Raw genomic sequence first — 25,343 nt, forward strand, 5'->3', positions numbered from 1 at the left:
GATATATAGGAATTTTTCTAGCAGGGATAAGTAGCTGATTATTCCCTCGTATAAGGCAATGGTCAGGCCACACCTAGAGTACTGTATACAGGTCTGGAGGGCTCATTTCAAGAAGGATGTAGAGCTGCTGGAATGAGTACAGAGAAGGACAACAAGATTAGTGAATGGAACAACGGGGTGCTCTTACGAAGAAAGGCTTAAGTTTTGCAAATTACAGTGTCTGGGGACTAGGCACCAGCGAGGTGATCTGATAGAGGTGTATAAAGCCTTGAATGGTTTGAGCATGCTCAATGCTGATGGGATTCTTCCCCTTGCTCAGAATAATCACCCGAGAGGGCATAAATTCAAATTGAGAAAAGACAGACGTGGATAGACGTGAGGAAATTTGCCTTTAGCCAGCGGGTGGTTGGTTTGTGGAATAGACTTCCATCCCCTGTCGTGGAAGTTGATAGCTTAAATAAGTTTAAGGCTCAGATGGACAAGTATTTCGAACGAACAGAGGGATGAAGTGGAAGTGGTTATATTTTATTTATTTATTTTTTTTTTTTTTGGTTGATGCTGCATAAGCTTGCTTTCTTGCATCAAATGCCTCTACTAATGCTAATGTGCAACAGTATCAAAAGCCTTACTAAGATCCAAATATATAATATCAAAGTTATTCGCTGCATACAATTCTTTTCTGACTACATCATAGTATCCAATCAAATTGGTCAGACAAGACCTTCCCTTATCAAAACCAAGCAATGACTGAGCTATAAATGAATTCTTGTCAAGATGATCTTGCAGTGCTTCCATTAATTTTCCTGCAACAGAAGTTAAACTCACAGGTCTATAATTACTTGTGTCAGGCTTTGATCCTCCTTTTTGAATTGGGGTTACATTTGCACATCTCCAGTGTGTGAGTACCTCCCCTGAGTCCAAGGAAGCTCTCATAATTATAGCTAAAGGATTGCTTACTTTCTTTGCTGCCTCCTTTAATATAACTGGATAGAACCCGCCCACCCCAGGTGCCTTTCTTGTACTTATCTTGAACAATTTGTGCTCCACATTACTCTCACTTATTTCAACATCATCTAGCTCACTGCCAGTGTTTACTTCATCAATGGCATTCCCCTTACTGAATAACTCCTCATGTGTGAATGTAGGTGCAAAATATTGATTTAGTTTGTTAGCTACCTGAGCAGGATCATGAACAGTTGAACCATCGATATCAAGTGGACCAATCTGATTCATCCCCTTCCTTCTAGAGTTTACATAAGTAAAGAACTCCTTGCTGTTTACCTTTGTATCCCTTGCCAAAGATTTCTCATAATCTGCCTTCGGCTGCCTATCCTCCTTTGTAACTTGGTTACACATCAACTTATATCTCTCATAGGCTTCTGTGTCACATGTTAATTTATACATATCCCATGCATTTTGTTCTCTGCCATATGTGTCATTAGTTCATCTGACATCCATTTAGGCCTGAACCTAGAACAATATTTCTTAGTTGGTATGTAAAGCCTAGTAGGTTCCAAGATAAGTTCTTTGAATGCTTCACATTTTGAGTTTTCTGTTGGTAACGTCATCAGTTGGTCCCACTGTACAGAATTTAAATACTGTCTCAGACCATCGTAGTCGCCTTTACGAAAGCAATAATCCTTCCCTTACCCCCGATGGTAGTTACCTCCTTGAGTAAATCCCACTTGAGCACACTGTGATCACTGCCACCCAGTGGTTCCAGTATCTCAAGATTCCTAATGCATGAAGAATCACTACTGATAATCTAATCAAGAGTATTGCTCCCTCTAGTTGCCTCCCAAACATGCTGATTTAGAAAACAATCATCCAATAAATCCACGAAAGCCTTGCTAGTGTGTGAGTGACCAACCCACAAATTCCAGTCAATATCAGGGAAATTAAAATCCCCCATTATAAAATACTCTGATTTACTGGCCCACTCTCTTTCCCTGTACAGTTTCTTATTATACTCATCGGAGTGATCAGGCCTATAAGCACACTCCTACTCTCAATTTTGATCTCCCAATGCTTATGTCACACCCAACTGACTTGATACTGCACTGTCCAGCGATGTCGACTGGCTTCACTTCGTTGGATTTTATGTGTTTCTTAACTAATAGCATAACCCCTCCTCCCTTCCTATCCTGTCTATACTTTCTGTAGACATTGTACCCCCCAAATTCCAGTTCTGCATTCCTTATATCTGTGTGACACCACGTCTCTGAAATCCCAACAATATCTGCCTTTGATGTTTTGAGCAATAACTCAAATTCATCAAATTTACTTACTAAACTCCTAGCATTGGTGTACACGCAAGTATACATTCACTTGCTCTTCCGCTTAGCCATCCTAACACAACCCATGTGTTCACCTGTACCCTCATGATTCCCAGCAGTCTCTGAAATATCCTGCATCTTATTTTCCAGGCTGCTGCTCATTCCAATTGAAGCAGTGCAAGAATCACTTTCTTCTCTGCCAGTGGCTACTGTTAATCTATTAGTCCGTGTATCCCCCCAATCTAGCAGTTTTCCGATCCACCTAACACTGCCTCGATAGCATCAGCAAACATTCTTGCACCCTTTCTATTTAAGTGTATCCCATCCCTGTAGAAGCAGTCTCTCCTGTTAACAAGTACAGACCAGGCTGAAAAAAAATTCTACCCCTCGAGCCTTGCACAATCTTTCCAGCGCCGAACTGATCGACAGGGCTCTCATCATATACTCCCTCCTATCATGTCTGGGCAGAATTGCAGACACTTTCAAATTCAACCCTAATTCACGGCTTTTTTTCATCAGTGACCTGTATTTGTTAAGTAATTCCGCCAGTCTCCTAATCTTAATATCATTAGTGCCAACGTGTACAACTATATCACCTTTTGTGCCCTTAAAAGATGATATCCGCTCTACAATGTCATCAACCTTTGCCCCTGGCAGACATACCCTGGTCCTGTTCCACCTATCCTTATTACAAAGCATGTTTGCCGTTTCCCTGACAATAGAGTCACCAACAACTACTAGTTCCTTTGGGACCAGCGCATTCTGACTTGGGGGTTGCCGCTGTGTTGCGCGATGACCAAGTGCAAGCTCTGGCATTGGTGTGGGCAGCTAAGAGCTTGATGGGCCCCTCACTTGTAATCCTTCGAGGGCATCCACACTGTCCTTCAAGCTTTCATATAGGCCCATAACAACACTGAGTTGTCGCCTGATTTCCTTACACTCCTTGCATCGCGCAGATACAAAGACATCCCCCATGGTAGTATCATGTTCCATACCTGACTGCTCCGCAAACATCAAGCAAATAGTGTATCTTAAAAGGCTGTGATTCAGAGGACAACTGCCCCCCTCAGTTCTCCCCTGAGCCACAGCATTCCCATTAGCTTGAGCCTTTTGTTTTGCTGCTCTGGTTTGAGTCAAGATTTCGATTTACTTTCAATAAAATTTCAATTTCTGTACAAAATTAAATCCTAAACTTGTATCCAAACACAGTTATAACGCTATATTTATATTTCAGTAACGAGTGTTATCTATGAAATATTTATGTTTCAGTAACGAGTGTTATCTATGAAATATTTGTTTCAGTAACGAGTGTTATCTACGAAATCCCTTTATATAACTTCCGTATCAAGTTATGTATTAATTATTTATTTTTACTAATTATTTATGTTACGTAACCTAAGTGGTTATATGTATACTTAAAAGTACAATTTAATTGCCAATGAAGTTCCACAAGATTAATAGATTTTACTGATTAATTTTCCCGTAACAATGGCGGCTATTTACGAACGGTAAACACGTGGATTTGATACCCTTTCCGATACTAAGTAATACCTACAAAATCTCTATCTAAGTTACTTTAAACTTAGTACCGTAAATAGGAATATAAAGCTACTCTAGAAAATAAGTTAATATGTCAATTTAAACTTGTAAAGCAGAAAATAAATCAGAAAAAACTTCTCTGTTCCAAGAGCGGCAGAAAGGCACGTCCGCACCGGCAACACTCGTCCTCAGACTCAATGTATGGTAGAGAAGAAAAATGCATTGGATACATATAAATTTACATGAGACACAGAAGCCTATGATAGATACATATTGATCTGTAAACAAGTTACAAAGGAGGATAGGCAGGCGAAGGCAGATTACGGGAAATCTTTGGCAAGGAATGCAAAGAAAAACAGCAAAGAGTTCTTTATTTATGTAAACTCTAGAAGGAAGGGGATGAATCAGATTGGTCCACTTGATATCGATGGGTCAACTGTTGATGAACCTGCTCAGGTAGCTAACAAACTAAATGAATATTTTGCATCGACATTCACACATGAGGAGTTATTCAACGAGGGGAATGCCAGAGGTGTATTCAACTCTGGCAGTAAGCTAGATAAGACATTCTCTCAGATATGCCAGTCAAGCTGTACTTGCACCTGGAAGTCTAAAACGCTGATGGAACTGATATTCGGGTGACACTCAAGTCAATTGGACCCTATTTCGGTGATGTCCGGACGGTCTGTGACAGCCAAATCCTCTGCTTGCACCTTCACGATGGTGGGACTGTTAGTAATCCTGGGTATAACCTCCATGCTGGGGTCGAGGCGCCCACACCACATGGAGGAACACTGCCCTTCTATGTTACCAGGCAGTACTAGGTGGTAGATGACTCTCATCAACCGGTGAAATACCACCACTTTGCTTATTGGAGTCTTGAAGTGGTGGAACCCATGTTTAGTCTCTAGAGCTAAGTTCTGTTCAACCCTTCCCTATCTATTCCATCATGCAGTATGATTGATGACTTTTGAGGTTATGATGAATGTGGTGGCGAGATCCAATATTCGTTACATTTCGAGGGTACAGCTCTAAAACGGTGTTCGCAGGCCGGCCACTAGTTAGTACACCGGACCCAATCTATTGGTAACTCTCTAGGAGGCTTATGGATCAGATAGTGTATAACCTTGCTACCTCTACTCTGCGAGATAGTGATGGAGGGAGTCCGAATAGTGTGTATGCAGGGAGCATTGTCGAGGCCACGTTATGTCAAGGATCTGGGTATATTCTTACCACGTGTATGCCATATCCAAAAATTTCATTACTTCATACAGCACGTCCCACCCACTTTTTCTTACTATTGAATACACCATGAATTGTCAAACTAATAGAGCAAGCTTATCTGCGAAAATATCTAAACCTCCCAAGCACTTCCTAATTCATTTCACAAATATACATGGTCTCAATTCTAATCTCAATGATGTCCATTTCCACTCGCAGTCTGCGAAACCCCATGTACTTTTTTTTCTGACAGAATCTCATTTATCGGTTGATTCAAGTACTGCTCATCTCAGATGCCCAAATTATTCGCTGTATGATTCCTTTTGCCTCAAAGGTGGTACTTCTGCATATGTCCGTACTGATATTCCCTGTCAGAGACTTGGCAATTTGGAATCTCCTCTCTTTGATCTCCTCTGGCTTAAAATCTCTCTACCTCATTGTGTCAAATTCATTTGGTGTGTCTACCATTCCCCCAACTCCACTAATCACTTGGAGCTCTTTGACTTCCTCTCTTTGCAACTTGACTTTGTCCAGTCCAACTTTCCTAACAGTGAGGTAATTTTGCTTGGTGATTTTAATGTTCACAACTCCAGCTGTCTTCCGTTTTCTAGTCACACCGACCCAGCAGGTCAAGATGCTGAGGCTTTTGCAATTACTAATGACCTTGCACAGATTGTTCATTTACCTACAAGAATACCGGACAATCCTAATCATACAGCCAATACGCTTGATCTTTTTCTCACAAACAACCCTTCTAAGTACACAGTCGAAGTGAGAGGTCCTTTAGGCACTTCAGATCACAACTTGGTGATTGTCTCTTCTCCAGTGGAACCTTTATCTCATGGCCATTCCCAACCTCGTGTTGTTTGGCATTAGAAGAATGCAAAATGGGATGACCTGCGAGACTTCTTTTCTTCTTTTCCTTGGTCGGATTACTGTTTCAAAACTTCTGATGTCAACGTTGCCAGATCGTGTCAGTCAAATTATTCTTGCAGGAATGGAATCCTTTATTCCACACTCCACTTTAAAATCTCGTCCTTTATGTAAACCTTTGTTTTCCAATGAATGTGCTAAGGCTGTTCAAGAGAAGAATGTTGCATATCGTAATTGGCTTGTTTCTAATTCTTCAGTTTCATTTTCTGCCTACACCAAAGCTCGCAACAATTGTAAAGCAGTTATTAATCAGTCCAAACTAGAGTTTGAACAGGCTACGAGTAGAAAACCTGCTTCTTTCCCTAATGGTAGCCGAGCATTCTGGTCTCTTGCCAAAGCTATTGGCCGCAACTTTTGCCCATCTCTGCTCCCATCTCTGTCCAAATTAGATGGTTCTGTTGTCACTTCAGCCAAGGATAAAGCTGACCTGCTGGCATTCCATTATTAATGATCTTGGAAAAACACCTCCCACCATTCCCAACATGCTCCATTCAATGCCTCCTGTGGTCTTCCGTCAAAAGGATATCAGAAGGATTTTGATGAATCTTGATGCTAAGAAAGCTTCAGGCCCTGATGGTATTTCTCCACTTGTTCTCAAAACCTGTGATCCTGAACTTACTCCTATTCTTTGCCGCCTTTTTTCACTTTCTTATTTCAAAGGTGTTTCTCCTTCTGCTTGTAAATTTGCTAATATCCAGCTAGTTCCTAAAAAGGGTGACAAAATTCCTCCCATCCATTTATCCTCCCATTGCAATTACTTCTACTCTTTCTAAAGTAATGGAGAAATCAATTAACCGCCAATACTTAAACTACCTTGAAACCTTCTGTCTGATCAACGAAAGCCAGTATGGATTCCGTCAGTGTCGATCCACTGGTGATATTCTGGCTTATGTAACCCATTTATGGACTAATTCGATGGAAAGGTTCGGTGAAACACAAGTAGTTGCTCTTGACATCTCAAAGGCTTTTGATCGTGTTTGACATAAAGGTGTTCTAAGCAAGCTTCCATCTTATGGTTTGCCAACTGTTTTTAGTAATTGGTTATCCAGTTTTCTCTCTGATTGTTCACTGAGGGTGATGGTAGATGGCTCTCTGTCTTCTAACTTCTCCGCAAATGCAGGTGTCCCCCAAAGTTCAGTTCTTTTCCCCAGTCTTTTCCTCTTGTAGATTAATGACCTTCTTCCATTGACTGGAAATCCTATCCATAGTTTTGCCGATGATAACACATTGCATTCCACTTTCCATTTTGAGAAACCTTGTCTTGCTCAATCAGCTTGAATTTTTCGAAAATTCCTTAAATGCCGATCTTCGGGTAATTCTCCAGTGGGGCAAAGACAACTTAGTTGATTTCAATCCTTCTAAAACTCAGTCTTGTCTGATGTCTCGCAAAAAGGATTCTTCTGCGCCTATGCTTATCTTTAGTGACAATCCGATTTCTAGACAAAAAGATATATCTCTTTTGGGGATTACCCAGACTTCTAATCTCCCTTGGCACAAGCACATTACAAATATTGCTTCCTCTGCATCTAAAAAACTTGGGTTTCACTTTCGCTCTCGGCGTTACATTTCTTCCTGACAGCTGCTCAGTCTGTATTGCAAATCCGCCCTGCCATGTAATATTGTTCCCACATCTGGGGTGGTGCACCCAAAACCTCTCACAGGCTTCTTGATTCCATTCAGAAGAGGGCAGTTGGGTTAATTAATGATTCATCTGTAACAGTCTCTCCACTCGCTTTCTCATAGACGTACTGTTTCTGCTGCACTCTTCTACAGATACTTCCATGGGCACTGTCCTTCTGAACTAGCTTCTACAATTCCCGCTCTCTCTCTTTCAAAACAGTCCGAACACGTGCCGCCACCAGCCAACATCCATTTACTGTCCAACTTCAAACCCACAGAACCAACTGTTCATCTTCCTCATCTATTCATTCAACTGCTGTTTTCTGGAACAACCTTCCTTCATACGTATTTCCTGAACATTACAATCTACAGAAGTTCAAGTCCAATGTGAAGAAATATCTTCTTTCGTCTTCTCAACCTCCAACCCAAGCACGGTACTAAGTACTATAGGTTCTAATACCTCTCGTGTTTGGGGTGAGTGCCTTGTCAATCAATTCGGCCCTGGAAAGATTGTGCAAGGCTCAAGGGGTAGAATTTTTTTTAACCTGGACTGTACTTGTGAACAGGAGAGATTGCTTCTACAGGGATGGGATGCACTTAAATAGAAAGGGTGCAAGAATATTTGTTGATGCTATCGAGGCAGTGTTAGGTGGGTCGGAAAACTGCTTGCTTGGGGGGAGACAAAGACCAATAGATTGACAGTAGCCACTGGCAGAGGTGAAAGAGATTCTTGCACTGCTTCTATTAGAATGAGCAGAAGCCTGAAAAACAAGATGCATGGTATTTCAGAGACTGCTGGGAGCCACTGCGGTACAAGTAAACACATGGGTTGTGTTAGGGTAGCTAAGAATAGAAACAGGTGCAGGTATACTTGCGTGTACACCAATGCTAGGAGTTTAGTAAATAAATTTGATGAATTTGAGGTATTGCTCAAAACATCGAAGGCAGATATTGTTGGGATATCAGAGACGTGGTGTCACACAGATATAAGGGATGCAGAACTGCAAGTTGGGGAGTACAACGTCTACAGAAAGGATAGACAGGATAGGAAGGGGGGAGGGGTTATGCTATCAGTTAAGAAACACATGAAAACCAAGGAAGTGAAGCCAGTCGACATCGCTGGACAGTGCAGTGTGGAGTCAGTTTGGTGTGACATAAACATTGGGAGATCAAAATTGAGAGTAGGAGTGTGCTATAGGCCTAATGACTCTGATGAGTATAATAAGGATCTGTACAGGGAAATAGAGTGGGCCAGTAAATCAGAGTGTCTTATAATGGGAGATTTTAATTTCCCAGATATTGACTGGAATTTGGGGGCTGGTTACTCACACAATAGCAGGGCTTTCGTGGATTTATTGGATGATTGTTTTCTACATCAGCATGTTCGGGAGGCAACTAGAGGGAGCAATACTCTTGATTTGATTATCAGCAGTGATTCTTCATGCATTAAGAATCTGCAGATAAATGAACCACTAGGTGGCAGTGATCACAGTGTGCTGAAGTGGGATTTACTCAAAGAGGTAACTACCATTAGGGGTAAATGGAAGGGTTATTGCTTCCGTAAAGGCGACTACGATGGACTGAGACAGTATTTAAATTCTATACAGTGGGACCAACTGATGTTAGCAACAACAACTTCAAAATGGGAAGCATTCAAAGAACTTATCTTGGAAGCTACTAGGCTTTACATACCAACTAAGAAATATTGTTCAAGGTTTAGGCCAAAATGGATGTCAGATGAACTAATGAGGCATATGGCAGAGAAGAAAAATGCATGGGATACATACAAATTAAAACATGACACAGAAGCCTATGATAGATACAAGTTGATATGCAACGAAGTTACCAAGGAGGTTAGGCAGGCAAAGGCAGATTACGAGAAATCCTTGGCAAGGGATGCAAAGAAAAACAGCAAAGAGTTCTTTACTTATGTAAACTCTAGAAGGAAGGGGATGAATCAGATTGGTCCACTTGATATTGATGGGTCAAGTGTTGATGATCCTGCTCAGGTAGCTAACAAACTAAATGAATATTTTGCATCGACATTCACACATGAGGAGTTATTCAGCGAGGGGAATGCCAGAGGTGTATTCAACTCTAGCAGTAAGCTACAGAATCTTGAAATAACTGGGAGTAAAGTGGAGGAGAAACTGTTGAAGATAAACACAAGAAAGGCACCCGGGGTGGATGGGATCTATCCAGTTATATTAAAGGAAGCAGCAAAGGAAGTAAGCAATCCCTTTGCCATAATTATGAGAGCTTCCTTGGACTCAGGGGAGGTACCCATAGACTGGAAATGTGCAAATGTGACCCCATTTCACAAAGGAGGATCAAAGGCTGACACAAGTAATTATAGACCTGTGAGCTTAACTTCTGTTCCAGGAAAATTAATGGAGGCACTGGTTAAAGAAGCACTGCAGGATCATTTAGACAAGACTTCAGTTATAGCTCAGACACAGCATGGTTTTATTAAGGGGAAGTCTTGCCTGACCAACTTGATTGGATACTATGATGCAGTCACAAAAGAACTGGATGCAGGGAATAACTTTGGTATTATATACTAGTATCTTAGAAAGGCTTTTGATTCTGTTGCACATGGAAGACTGCTACACAAATTGGAGCAGTGTGACATTGGAGGCAAATTGCTGCTATGGATAAAGGGGTGGTTGAGGGGGAGAAGACAGAGAGTGGTAATCAATGGACACTGCTCATCGTGGACTGATGTTATTAGTGGAGTTGTTTTCTGTATTTATAAATGATATTGATGATGGTATATCGGGCTTAATGTCCAAGTTTGCAGACGATACAAAGGTTGGCAGGGTTGTCAAGGACACTACTGACACTATGCTGCTGCAACAGGATCTGGAAAGGTTGAGCAGATGGGCTGAGAGGTGGCAAATGAAGTTTAACATTGACAAATGTAAAGTACTACACATGGGAAACAGCAACCCCAAAGCAACGTATCAACTCTGTGGTACTACACTGACAGTGGTAGATAATGAAAGGGACTTGGGGGTGGTTGTGCAGGCAGATATGAAGTTCTCTGAGCAGTGTAGACGGGCTGCAAGAGTAGCTCATGGAGTATTGTCAATGATATACAGGAATTTTTCCAGCAGGGATAAGGAGGTGATTATTCCATTGTATAAGGCGATGGTCAGGCCACACCTAGAGTACTGTATACAGATCTGGAGGCCTCATTTCAAGAAGGATGTAGAGCTGCTGGAACGAGTACAGAGAAGGGCAACAAGATTAGTGAATGGAACAAAGGGGTGCTCTTACGAAGAAAGGCTTAAGTTTTGCAAATTACAGTGTCTGGAGACTAGGCACCAGCGAGGTGATCTGATAGAGATGTATAAAGCCGTGAATGATTTAAGCATGCTCAATGCTGATGGGATTCTTCCTCTAGCTCAGTAAAATCACCTGAGAGGGCATAAATTCAAATTGAGGAAAGACAGATGTAGGATAGACGTGCGGAAATTTGCCTTTAGCCAGCGGGTGGTTGGTTGGTGGAACAGACTTCCATCCCTTGTGGTGGAGGTTGATAGCCTAAATAAGTTTAAGGCCCAGCTGGACAGGTATTTTGAACGAACAGAGGGGTGAAGTGGAAGTGGTTTTTTTTTTTTTTTTTTGGCTGATGCTGCATAAGCTTGCTTTCTTGCATCAAATGCCTCTACTAATGCTAATGCTAATGCTAAAAAAAGGTAAATTGCAGCCATTATCAACCCACTGCAGGAAGTAAGCCTCCTCAACAATTCATGCTGAGGGAAATGGACCATAATCTGCCATGCTGGTCCATTGGAGGTTGGCAGATCAATTGTATTCAGCAGTCAGAGGCTTGAACTCCGGTCTACTCAAAGAGCATGTGCTACTGCACTTCCACTCCTGACCACTCGGTTATGGAGTAACTGAGAGTAAAATGGAGGAGAAATTGTTGAAGATAAACATAAGGAAGGCACCTGTGGTGGATGGGATCTATCCAGTTATATTAAAGGAGGCGACAAAGGAAGTAAGCAAACCCTTAGCGATAATTATAAGAGCTTCCTTGGACTAAGGGAAGGTACTCGTAGACTGGAGATGTGCAAATGTGACCCCAATTCACAAAGGAGGATCAAAGGCTGACACAAGTAATTATAGACCTGTGAGTTTAACTTCTGTTCCTGGAAAATTAATGGAGGCACTGATTAAAGAAGCACTACAGGATCATCTAGAAAAGACTTGAGTTATAGCTTGGACAGAGCATGGTTTTGTTAAGGGAAAGTCTTGCCTTACTAATTTGATTGGATACTATGATGCAGTCACAAAATAACTGGATGCAGGGAATAACTTTGATATTATATATTTGGATCTTAGAAAGGCTTTTGATGCTTTTGCACATGGAAGACTGCTGCACAAATTGGAGCAGTGTGGCATTGGAGGCAAATTGATGCTATGAATAAAGGGATGGTTGAGGGGGAGTAGACTGAGAGGTTAATCAATGGACACTGCTCATCATGGACTAATGTTATTAGTGGAGTCCCTCAGGGTTCAGTATTGGGTCCGTTATTGTTTTATGTATTTATAAATGATATTGATGATGGTATATCAAGCTTAATGTCCAAGTTTGCCGACGATAGAAAGTTTGGCAGGGTTGTTAAGGACATTACTGATGCTATGCTACTGCAACAGGATCTGGAAAGGTTGAGCAGATGGGCTGAGAGGTGGCAAATGAAGTTTAACATTGACAAATGTAAAGTACTGCATATGGGAAACAGCAACCCCAAAGCAACGTATCAACTCTGTGGTACTACACTGACAGTGGTAGAGAATGAAAGGGACCTGGGGGTGGTTGTGCAGGCAGATATGAAGTTTTCTGAGCAGTGCAGACGGGCTGCAAGAGTAGCTCATGGTGTCTTATCAATGATATACAGAAATTTTTCTAGAAGGGATAAGGAGGTGATTATTCCCTTGTATAAGGCAATGGTCAGGCCACACCTTGGGTACTGTATATAGGTCTGGAGGCCTCATTTGAAGAAGAATATAGAGCTGCTGGAACGAGTACAGAGAAGGGCAACAAGATTAGCGAATGGAACAAAGTGTTGCTCTTACGAAGAAAGACTTAAGGTTTGCAAAGTAAAGTGTCTGGAGACTAGGCACTGGCGAGGTGATCTGATAGAGGTGTATAACGCCTAGAATGGTTTGAGCTTGTTATGCCGATAGGATCCTTACTCTTGCTCAGAATAATCACCTGAGAGGGCATAAATGCAGATTGAGGAAAGACAGATGTAGGATAGATGTGCGGAAATTTGCCTTTAGCCAGTGGGTAGTTGGTTGGTGGAACAGACTTCCATCCCTTGTGGAAGTTGATAGTCTAAATAAATTTAAGGCTCAGTGGCCAGGTATTTCGAATGAACATAGGGGTGAAATAGAAGTGTTTTTTTTTTTTTTTTTTAGCGGATGCTGCATAAGCTTGCTTTCTTGCATCTAATCCAAATATATTTAGTAATGGCCAATTGCTACGTACAATTGATCCTGACTAAATATAGGGTTAGTAAGCAAAATTTTGACTCTATAAAACGTTTGACCTTGAATTTTATTTCTAGTCGTCACAAACGTCAGCCGAATAGGAAACTGCCGTCTCTTAAATGAGAATGATAAAGTCGAATCGGATGGAGTTAAATCTACACGTGGTAAGAATACCCATTTTCCTTTAGCTTCTCCTGTTATTATTTCTAGATCCAAACAATTCTTATACATAACTTATGCATTCTAATGCATAGTACGTTGGCATTCGAAGTGAGCAGACGGGCTTAGACAGGGCTCCTCAGTTAAGTGGTTTACTTTTGGATAGTGCTTTTAAATATTTGATTTATTTAGATATTGTTGGATTATTTTGTTATAGGTTTACCTGTAACTGTTTGATTTTAATAATATTATAGATATAATTTTTTAAAGTTACTTTCATTGGTATTTATTTAGTTTTATAATGGAAGTTACGAGATCTGCCTTAAACACGTCACAGGGTATCGTGACTCACACGGAAATAGCAGATGGCGATTTACGGGTGAGTCATGATTTAATCCATTGTGGAACCTGTGGAATGTTTTCCAAGGTCGACCTGGTGACTAATCCTACCTCACCTGGGGATTCTTTTCTTTGTGATCGATGTAAGGAGTGCACGGATCTTAAATTACAATTTGGTGCACTGATGGAACAATTTGAGTCCCTGAAAAAACGAGTGCTTGCCCTCGAAAATAATGCATCTGGGAGCTCGTCAGGGACACAAAACTCCAGCAATCTACCAAGTGATGCACACCCGATTCGAGCCTCAAAACAGAAAAGCCAAGTGTAAACTACTCTGGTTAAAAAGGATATTGTTTTATTAGGAGACTCCATTGTCAGGGAAACGGGGAATATTTTTTGTACTAAAGGTAGGTGGAGCAGAACCAGGGTATGTCTGCCGGGAGCAACTATTGATGATGTCACCAACAGATTGTCAGATTTTAAAGGCGATTTTAAAGGGGGTAAAGAAAATATTATTATTCATGTGGGGACAAATGATATTAAACGTACACGATCTGACAATTTGTTGGAAAAATACAGGACCATGCTGAGGAAATGTCGCGAGCTAGGCCATAATGTCCATGTGTCTGCAATTCTGCGCAGACACGATAGGAGGGATTATATGTTAAGAGCCTTGTGGATTAACTCAAGACTTGAAGTAATTTGCAAGGCTTTAGGGGGTAAATTTCTATCAGCATGGCCTACACTTGTAGGTAGAAGGAATTTGTTTTGTAGAGATGGGATACACTTAAACAAAGGTGGTGCAAAAGTTTTTGCCAGTATAATTGAGGATACCTTAAAGGTTCAGGGAAACTGCTAGTTAGGGGGGATGTGGGTAATACTGACACGCATTTATCTGATAATATTGGTCAATGTAACTCTTGCACATACCTTAAGAGTTCTAATATGTTACCCCAACTGGACGTATTATCTAGATGTTCTGGGGGCAAAGATATTTGCCCCCGTTTATTTAGATATTGTTGGATTATTTTGTTATAGGTTTACCTGTAACTGTTTGATTTTAATAAGGAGGGAGTATATGATGAGAGCCTTGTCGATCAATTCGGCCCTGGAAAGATTGTGCAAGGCTGAAGGGGTAGAATTTTTTTCAGCCTGGACTGTACTTGTTAACAGGAGAGATTGCTTCTACAGGGATGGGATACACTTAAATAGAAAGGGTACAAGAATATTTGCTGATGCTATCGAGGCAGTGTTAGGTGGGTCGGAAAACTGCTAGCTTGGGGGGAGACAAAGACTAATGGATTAACAGTAGCCACGGGCAGAGGTGAAAGAGATTCTTGCACTGCTTCTATTGGAATGAGCAAAAGCCTGAAAAACAAGATGCAGGATATTTCAGAGACTGCTGGAAGTCATTGCGGTACAAGTAAACACATGGGTTGTGTTAGGGTAGCTAAGAATAGAAACAGGTGCAGTTATACTTGCGTGTACACTAATGCTAGGAGTTTAGTAAATAAATTTGATGAATTTGAGGTATTACTCAAAACATCAAAGGCAGATATTGTTGGGATATCAGAGACGTGGTGTCACACAGATATAAGGAATGCAGAACTGGAATTTGGGGAGTACACCGTCTACAGAAAGGATAGACAGGATAGGAAGGGAGGAGGGGTTATGCTATTAGTTAAAAAACACATAAAATCCAAGGAAGTGAAGCCAGTTGACATCGCTGGACAGTGCAGTGTTGAGTCAGTTTGGTGTGACATAAGCATAGGTAAATCAAAATTGAGAGTAGGAGTGTGCTATAGGCCTAATGACTCTGATGAGTATAATAAGATACTGTACAGGGAAATAGAGTGGGCCAGTAAATCAGAGAGTCTTATAATGGGGGATTTTAATTTCCCAGATATTGACTGGAATTTGTGGGTTGGTCACTCACACACTAGCAAGGCTTTTGTGGATTTATTGGATGATTGTTTTCTACACCAGCATGTTCGGGAGGCAACTAGAGGGAGTAATACTCTTGATCTGATTATCAGTAGTGATTCTTCATGCATTAGGAATCTGCAGATAAATGAACCACTGGGTGGCAGTGATCACAGTGTGCTGAAGTGGGATTTACTCATGGAGGTAACTACCATCAGAGGTAAAGGGAAGGGTTTTTGCTTTCGTAAAGGAGACTATGCTGGTCTGAGACAGTATTTAAATTCTATACAGTGGGACCAACTGATGATGTTACCAACAGCAAATTCAAAATGGGAAGCATTCAAGGAACTAATCTTGGAAGCTACCAGGCTTTACATACCAACCAAGAAATATTGTTCAAGGTTCAGGCCTAAATGGTTGTCAGATGAACTAATGAGACATATGGCAGAGAAGAAAAATGCATGGGATACATACAAATTAATGGGTGACGTGGAAGCCTATGATAGATATAAGTTGGTCTGTAACCAAGTCACAAAGGAGATTAAGCAGGCAAAGGCAGATTATGAGAAATCCTTGGCAAAGGATGCAAAGAAAAACAGAAAAGAGTTCTTTACCTATTTAAATTCAAGAAGGAAAGGGATGAATCAGATTGGTCCACTGGATGTTGATGGTTCAACAGTTGAGGATCCAGCTCAGGTGGCTAACAATCTAAACGAGTATTTTGCATCTACATTCACACATGAGGAGTTATTCAGGAAGGGGAATGTCGTAGGTGAAGTAAACATTGGCAGTGAGCTAGATGATTTTCTAATAACTGAGAGGAAAGTGGAGGAGAAATTGTTGAGGATAAACATAAAAAAGGCACCCGGGGTGGATGGGATCTATCCAGTTATATTAAAGGAGGCAGCAAAGGAAGTAAGCAAACCCCTAGCCATAATTATGAGAGCTTCTTTGGACTCAGGGGAGGTACCCATGGACTGGAGATGTGCAAATGTAACCCCAATTCACAAAGGAGGATCAAAGGCTGACACAAGTAATTATAGACCTGTTAGTTTAACTTCGGTTCCAGGAAAATTAATGGAGGCACTGGTTAAAGAAGCACTGCAGGATCATCTGGACAAGAATTCAGTTATAGCTCAGACACAGCATGGGTTTGTTAAGGGCAGGTCTTGTCTGACCAATTTGATTGGATACTATGATGTAGTCACAAAAGAACTGGATGCAGGGAATAACTTTGATATTATATATTTGGATCTTAGAAAGGCTTTTGATACTGTTGCGCATGGAAGACTGCTGCACAAATTGGAGAAGTGTGGCATTCGAGGCAAATTGCTGCTATGGATAAAGGGATGGTTGAGTGGCAGAAGACAGAGAGTGGTAATCAATGGACACTGCTCAACGTGGACTAATGTTATTAGTGGAGTTCCTCAGGGTTCAGTGTTGGGTCCATTGTTGTTTTCTGTATTTATAAATGATATTGATGATGGTGTATCAGGCTTAATGTCCAAGTTTGCAGATGATACAAAGGTTGGCAGGGTTGTTAAGGACACTACTGATACTATGCTGCTGCAACAGGATCTGGAAAGGTTGAGCAGATGGGCTGAGAGGTGGCAAATGAAGTTTAACATTGACAAATGTAAAGTACTACATATGGGAAACAGTAACCCCAGATCAACGTATCAACTCTGTGGTACTACGCTGACAGTGGTAGAGAATGAAAAGGACCTGGGGGTAATTGTGCAGGCAGATATGAAGTTCTCTGAGCAGTGCAGACGAGCTGCAAGAGTAGCTCATGGTGTCTTGTCAATGATATACAGGAATTTTTCTAGCAGGGACAGGGATGTGATTATTCCCTTGTATAAGGCATTGGTCAGGCCACACCTTGAGTACTGTATACAGGTCTGGAGGCCACATTTCAAGAAGGATGTAGAGCTGCTGGAACGAGTACAGAGAAGGGCAACAAGATTAGTGAATGGAACAAAGGGTTGCTCTTACGAAGAAAGGCTTAAGTTTTGCAAATTACAGAGCCTGGAGACTAGGCATCGCCGAGGTGATCTGATAGAGGTGTACAAGGCTTTGAATGGCTTGAGCATGCTCAATGCCGATGGAATTCTTCCTCTTGCTCAGAATAATCACCTGAGAGGGCATAAATTCAAATTGAGGAAGGACGGATGTCGGATAGATGTGCGGAAATTCGCCTTTAGCCAGCGGGCAGTTGGTTTGTGGAATAGACTTCCATCGCTTGTTGTTGAAGTTGATAGCCTAAACAAATTTAAGGCTCAGCTGGATAGGTATTTCGAACGAATTGAGGGGTGAAATGGGAGTAGTGGTTGTTTTTTTTTTTTTTTTTTTTTCTTTTTTTTTGGCTGATGCTGAATAAGCTTGCTTTCTTGCATCATATGCCTCTACTAATGCTAATGCTAAAGACGTTTCACGTGAGCGGGTAGCTAATATCAGGGAAGAGAGCCTAAAAAACTTCAAGGGTTGTGTTAGGGTTGTTAAATATACAAGAACAGTAAATCTTAATTGTTTATACAGTAACTTTAGAAGTGTCATCAATAAAATGAGCGAATTCGAACTGCTGGTTAAAACAAGTAACATGGACATAATAGGGCCTACAGAGACGTGGTGCCACCCGGAAATTGGGAATGATGAGTTTCAGTACGGCTTGTATAATGTATTTAGGAAGGATAGGGTAGATAGAAGGGGTGGTGGGGTTATGCTTCTTATCAGAAGCAGCCTGAGTGCGACGATAGCTTTCCCGGATTCAGACATTTCACATGCTAGTATAGAGTCTGTATGGTGTGAGATAGTTGGAAACAAAGGTATAATACGAATAGGAGTAATCTACAGACCAGGTGATTGTGAAGATTATGACGTAAGCCGCTACATGCAGATGGAATGGGCAAGTAAGCGTCAATGCCTTATTACGGGTCATTTCAATTTGCCTCTAATTGATTGGAGTAAATGGGAAGGAAACTCGACATGGGGAACAAAATTTTTAAATCAACTAGATGACTGTTATTTGTATCAACATGTCAGAGAAAGTACTAGAGAAAAGAATATCCTAGACCTCATCATCACACATGAATCAGATGACGTAACAGGGCTGACAGTAGAGGAACCAGTAGCAGGAAGTGATCACAGAGTTCTACGGTGGATGATGACGAGAGAGGTAGCAGAAGTAAAAGGCAAAGGAATAGGTTATAATTTCAGAAAAGGAAATTACGATGCCATAAGATACTACATGGCCTCTATTAACTGGGTAGATATCGCGCAGAAAATGAATACATTTGAACTGTGGTACGCTTTTAAAACATTAATCACAGATGCCTTGAAAGCGTATATACCATTAAAAAAATACTCCACGAGGAGGGTTCCAAGTTGGATGAATAGTGAAGTTGCCGCATTACTTGAGCAGAAAAAGGTGGCATGGAAAGGTTACAGAGCAATAAAAAGTACTGAAGCCTATAACAGCTACAAGGTGATGTGTAATAGAGCCACAGAAAAGGTTCGACAGGCAAAGGCAGTTTATGAGAAATCACTAGCAAACAGAGGGGATAAAGAATTCTTCACATATATAAATGCCAAGAAGAGCAGGCCAAACTAGATCGGACCTTTACGTAAGGGAAAGGGGATAGTATTAAATACACCAGCCTCCGTTGCAGATGAACTCAACAGTTATTTTGCATCGATATTTACAAATGAAAAGCCTTTTGTGGCAATGGGAAATTGTGGGAGCGAAGTTAAAAAAATATGTAATTAATGATATTGAAATTTTGCAAGATTATTTAATGAAAAAACGTTCGAGCCTACAGACCAGAAAGGCTCCTGGAGTTGATGGAATATACCCTATAATCTTAAGAGAGGCGGCAAGCGAGTGCATTGAACCATTGAGGCTAATTATGCGAGCATCACTAGACTCTGGGGAGATTCCCTTGGATTGGAAAAGTGCAAATGTATCTCCTATACATAAGGGTGGCTCTAAAAGTGAAGTTGGAAATTATCGACCTGTCAGTCTGACTTCAGTAGTAGGGAAAATCATGGAGGCAATGATCAAGGGTGGAATTCAGGATCATTTGGATCGAACTGAAATTCTCAAGGATACTCAGCATGGTTTTGTAAAGGGAAAATCATGTTTAACAAATCTGGTTCGCTATTTCAAAAGGGTCACTCACGAGCTGGATTTAGGGAATAATTTCGACGTTGTTTATTTAGATTTCAGCAAAGCTTTTGACTCAGTCCCACATGAGTGGTTGCTTTATAAGCTGGAACAGGTTGGAATCACTGGGAAAATCCTTAGATGGATAGAAGGAAGGAGGCAGAGGGTTGTGATAAATGGCTATTCCTCAGATTGGGTTGATGTAAGAAATGGGGTTCCCCAAGGATCAGTATTAGGGCCACTGTTGTTTTTAATTTTCATAAACGACATTGATGAAGGGATAAAGGGCGTGATGTCTAAATTTGCAGATGATGTTAAAATTGGTAGAGTAGTTAATGACCACTGTCAAGCTGAGCTTCTTCAGAGAGACCTAGATAGACTACAGGAATGGTCAGAAAAATGGCAGCTGTGCTTTAATCCAACAAAGTGTAAGGTATTACACCTGGGAAACAGTAATCCCAAAAAAACTTATTCACTTGGTGGAGTTCAACTAAACCCAGTACTGGAGGAAAGGGACTTGGGTGTTACGATACGGTCAGACATGAAATTCTCTGAGCATTGTAAACAGGTTGCAAGGAAGACCCATGGTGTCCTATCGATGATCTATCGAACTTTTGCAAGTAGAGATAGGGACGTGATAATCCCATTATATAAGGCTTATGTTAGACCAAACTTGGAATACTGTGTTCAAGTATGGAGACCGCACCTAAAGAAAGACATCGAGCTTCTTGAAAGGGTGCAAAGAAGGGTAACTCCCCTGGTGAGATCGGCAAAAGGGCGTCCTTATGAAGAAAGACTTCGAATATGTGGGTTGCAGAGTTTGGAAACTAGACACCTTAGAGGAGATTTGATTGAGGTGTTTAAGGCTCTGAGAGGCATCAGTAAAATGAATGAGGACAAAGTTTTCAAGATTATAAATGATGATAGAACTAGGGGACATAAATTCAAGTTATGGGGGGAAATGTTTAGATTGGACTGCAGGAAGTTTTATTTTAGCCAGCGAGTTATAAATTACTGGAATAAGTTGCCTTCATGGGTGGTAGAGGCCGACAGTTTGGGGAAATTCAAAGGTCATCTGGATAGTACTTTCGGGTAAGGGAAGCGCATAGAATGATAGGTTTAATTTCCTTTTTATTTATTTTTTATTTTATTTTTTTTTGTTTATTAATTATTATTATTTAGTTATTTATTTTATTTATTTATTTATTTATTTTTTGTGTTTATCATTGTTTTGTTTGGAAATTTTTTTTTTTTTTTTTTGGCTGTTGCAGCATAAGCCATAGGCTTTCTTGCACCCTGCGGCCGTTACTAATACTAACTTTGACTATAAGTCTTGTACCATTGATCAATCCTTCTGAAATTGCTATATTCCACATTAAAATAACAACTGCTCCTACCTTCAACTCTAAAATGTTGGGTGGTAAACCACTTAAAAGAGGCTGTCCAGGAATTTGCTTGGATATCACAAAAGTTCTTCAGTATCTTAGGATATAATTGTGTTAACAAACTCTTATATTGTAATGAATCACCAGACATCATTTGTAAAATTTTTAAATTGATTCTTGCACACTTGTCATTTTTTGCAGCAAGAATAGCATGCGACGAAACAGCATTTACATAAGGTTGTGGCCAAAAACAAAAGAAATCAAACTGCTATGAACTATTAGATTAGGATCTAATTCAATTTTGTTTCAAATATGTTTTAAACGTAATGAATGGTAATGAGTGTATGAGCTTGTGTGCGCTATGTGGGACATATAGCGGGCGAGCAGTGCAATAGAATCCTTTAATTCTTCCTTTTAAGGTAGGCAGCACTAGTTAAGAATTATTATTATTTATTATTATTATTTTTTTCAGAACAAAGGACGACTGTGTGAACATGGAAATGTTAATCAGTTAAATAGTTAAAGTGCAAATTGTTAATTAGAAAAAAATGCCTTATCAACTTAGACAACTGTTTGTTTAACAGTTAACATCATCCTGTGCCTCCATCTATGAAGTGAATTTTTAACTATTCTCATTTGTAGTACAAAACTAGCCCACTCTGTAAAATAAAACTATTCTGAATTTTTAAATTTTAACTACTTTGTGCACACTGAGGAAGAAATAGCTTCAATTTGAGACCACTTCCAGCCAGATCGGTTAAGCCTATCATTCAAGCTGATGGAGTAAAGAAAATTGCTTTCGTATTATCAAATACTTATATTTCAGAAAAGCTTTTGATACAACTGCACATAAAAGACTGCTATACAAGGAGCAGCATTAGTCCAAGAAGGGCAGTGCTCTACTTGGACTACTGTAATTAGAAGAGTTCTAGAGTTCAGTGCTGTACTTATTTTTTTTCTGTATTTCTTAATGATAATGATTAAAGCATCTCAGGTTCAATTTAAAAGTTTTCAGATGATTATGAAGGTTGAAAGAGTAGTTATTCACAAGTAACACAGTAGTTATTTCAGGGTACACTACTGTAACAAGATCTTTCAAAGTTAAGCAGATTGGATGAGAAGTGGCAAATGAAGTTTAATACTGACAAATGTAGGTTCTTAATATATGGAGCAGTAATCCCAGATTAACATACCAGCTGTGTGGTATCACACTTAGGGAAGTGTGAAAATGATTTGTGTGCAGTCAGATAAAGTTCTCTGAACAGTGCAGGCAGGCTTTGAGGCGAGGTCATGAGGTTATTATCCCTTTGTATAATGCAATGGTTATGAGACATCTTCAATATTGCATACTGGTCTGGAAGCTCCATTTTAGGAATAATGTGGATTTGTTGGAATGGGCATACGGGAGTGCAATAAGATTGGTGAGGTGAGTAAATGAGTGGTCATATCAGCAAAACGCCCAGTTATGTAAATGAGTGCCTGGAGTCTTTGTACCTGCGAAATGATGTGTTTAAGACCTTGAATGGATTGAGTAAACTCAATGCTGGTAAAATCCTTTCTCTTTCTCAGACCTCTCCCAACTACAATCCCTCCTCTTGTCTGGATGTAGAAAGGCTGCCAGACCTGTTTCCATCTCAGCTCTTGGGGTTTTGACAATAATATACAACTATTTTAAAAGCAGGTGTAGAGAGGTGCTTATTATCGCTTTGTATAATGCAATGATTAGGCCACATCTTGAATACTGCATATAGGTTATGGAAGCCTCGTATTAGGAGGGATGTGGATCTGGAAAGGTGCAGGAAAGTGAAAAGTTTGGTGAGTGGAGCAAAAGGGTACTCCTACAAGGAAAGGATCAGTTTTTCAAATTACAGCATCTGGGGAATAGGTATCTCCGAGGAGATGTCTGGGCCTTGAATGGATTGAGTAAACTCAATACTAGTGAAACTCTTCCTCTTGCTCAGAATGTCCCTACTATAATCCTTCTCCCTGCTCAGATGTGTAGAAACTTGGCTTTAGAGGATAGTTGATTGCTGGAACAAATTCTCATTTGGTGTTGAGTATATTGGGTAGTTTCAACAAATTCAAGAGCAAGATAAACTGTTAGACTAATGGGCAGGTAAAATGGGAATTGTTGGCCTTTTTTTTTTTTTTTTTTGGCTGATGCTGTATGAACTTGTTTTCATGCATCATTTGCTATTGCAGCTACTATTAATAATAATCCTCAGGAAATTCTCTTAACATTGAATTTCCCCAAACTCTAGAAACAACAGACATAATGGACCTTACAGACCTAATTTCTTGACCAAATAGACACATAAATATCAAGCTGGGAAACAACCACTGCACCTTCCTCTTTAGGTTGACATATTAATGACAGCCTTAGAACAGGTTGTGGTTAACAACCCCTTCAAAGTTGTTATATTTTACAAATTCATAACCACAACATGGAAATGATTTTTTACAAATTTGTAGGCACATCACGGAAAAATATTCAAAAAGTTTCATATGTTCGTTAATACTGTCCATCCCAAAATCTCCTTCAAATCTGAAACTGAACAAGATAAAAATCTTGCCTTTTTAGAACTAAATTTAACAATACAAGAAGAACTATTCTTACCAAGATATATAGGAACCCAGCAGACACAGAGATGGTTCTACACCTCCGGCAACCCTCTAGGAACCAATTGAATCCTTTAAAAGATTTTAATTCATTCTGGAGAGCCAGGGTTCTCCAAAATGAATTAGAATATACTTATCAAAATTACAGTAGAAAAATCAAAGATGCTCAATACCTCCCAATATAAGAGCATAGCATTGATATATATTCTAGCACTCTATCAATGAGTGAACAAACAGCAAAAACTGCCAGAAAATAGAATTTAAAAACTAGATTTTCAGGAACCAAAACAATTAAAAAAACCTCAACTCTAAAAGGAAGGGGATGAATCTGATTGGTCCACTTGACATTGTGGACCAATCAGATTCATCCCCTTCCTCTTAACTTACCATTTAAGCAGGGCCAAACTCAAGGTACTTAAGAAAGAAAAATACTATGTGTAACTGTACAGTTTGACATAAAATTCTCTGAGAAAACACAGACTGCTAGGACAACTTATGAATTTTTGTTGTATACAGGAGTTTTGTGTGAAATAAAGAGGTGTGGGGATGAAGAGATGATTATCTATTATACAAAGGAATGGTTAGGCTATATTTTGCATACCATGTAAGTTTGGAAATCTCATTTTAAGAAGGATGCAGATCCATTGGAATGGGCACATTGAAGAGCAACAACGCTAGTTGGGCATAAAGTATACTCATACTAAGAAAGACAAATTCTGTAAATTGCATCATCTAGAAAGTAGGTGTTTGTGAGGAGACCTGACTGAAATGTTTAAGGCTTTAAGCAGTTTGATTAAACTAAATGCTGATGACATATTTACTCTGTGTTAGATGATAGACATAAGGAGACAAATTTAAACCGAAAAAGGATGATTGCAGGATTAATGTGCAGAAATTTGACTTCAACTAGAATGTAATTAATTGTTGGAAGTCTGAATAAATTCAAAGTAGAAGTAGAGAAATTCTTGAAAGGGATAGGTAAAAGAAGTAGGTTTTTTTTTTTTTTTTTTTTTTGTTTGATGCTGTAACAAAATAAAGTACAGAAGCCAGCTTCTGTGCATCATTGTAACTATTAACTAACACTAAATGGAGATGATTTTGAAAAGGAAAACCATAGTGATCACTGAATTATGACTGCCCCATCGATAAAGGCAAGAACAGTGTCACACATCTTGCAATATAAAAAGCCGAATAACTTTGAACACTAGAGCAACTGTAATTTGCATCTGGTTGTTCAAATCAAAGAGTTAAAGTAGCAGCTATGAGACAGAGTAAAGATAACATGGCGTTTCAAAAGGGCATGATTGTGGGAGCTCGTGCATCGGATGCTTCCATATCAGAAATGGCATGCTCACTAGTTGCTCATGGTCAACTTTGGTTATGGTGTACAAAGAATGGTGTCAAACAGATCAAGCCACCTCCAGCTGACAGAACTGTAAAAGATTACACAAGGTGGATGTTCATGATGAATAAAGGGTGCAGTGTGTTATATGGGCTGAATGGCGGGTCACTGTGTGACAGTTGACATTGCAATACAATTTGGGGAATGTAAAACCATTTCTAAAATGATGATGTGCTGCATATTCAGACATATGGGGTTCCACAGCAGACGATCCAAGGGACAACCTCTTCTCACCACTGATCACAGTCAGTGGCAAATGCCGT

At 40.0% G+C, this 25,343-nt stretch overlaps 1 protein-coding gene across 4 annotated transcripts in view; it reads right to left on the minus strand.

Moving 5' to 3' along the window:
• Window positions 1–25,343, minus strand: part of Cadps (calcium-dependent secretion activator 1) — a 1,208,856-nt gene that overhangs the window by 271,432 nt on the left and 912,081 nt on the right. The window lies entirely within an intron of this gene.

Source organism: Mastigoproctus giganteus, chromosome 2, assembly GCF_048544385.1.
Source record: "Mastigoproctus giganteus isolate SK-2022 chromosome 2, ASM4854438v1, whole genome shotgun sequence".
In the NCBI taxonomy this organism is placed as follows: domain Eukaryota; kingdom Metazoa; phylum Arthropoda; class Arachnida; order Uropygi; family Thelyphonidae; genus Mastigoproctus; species Mastigoproctus giganteus.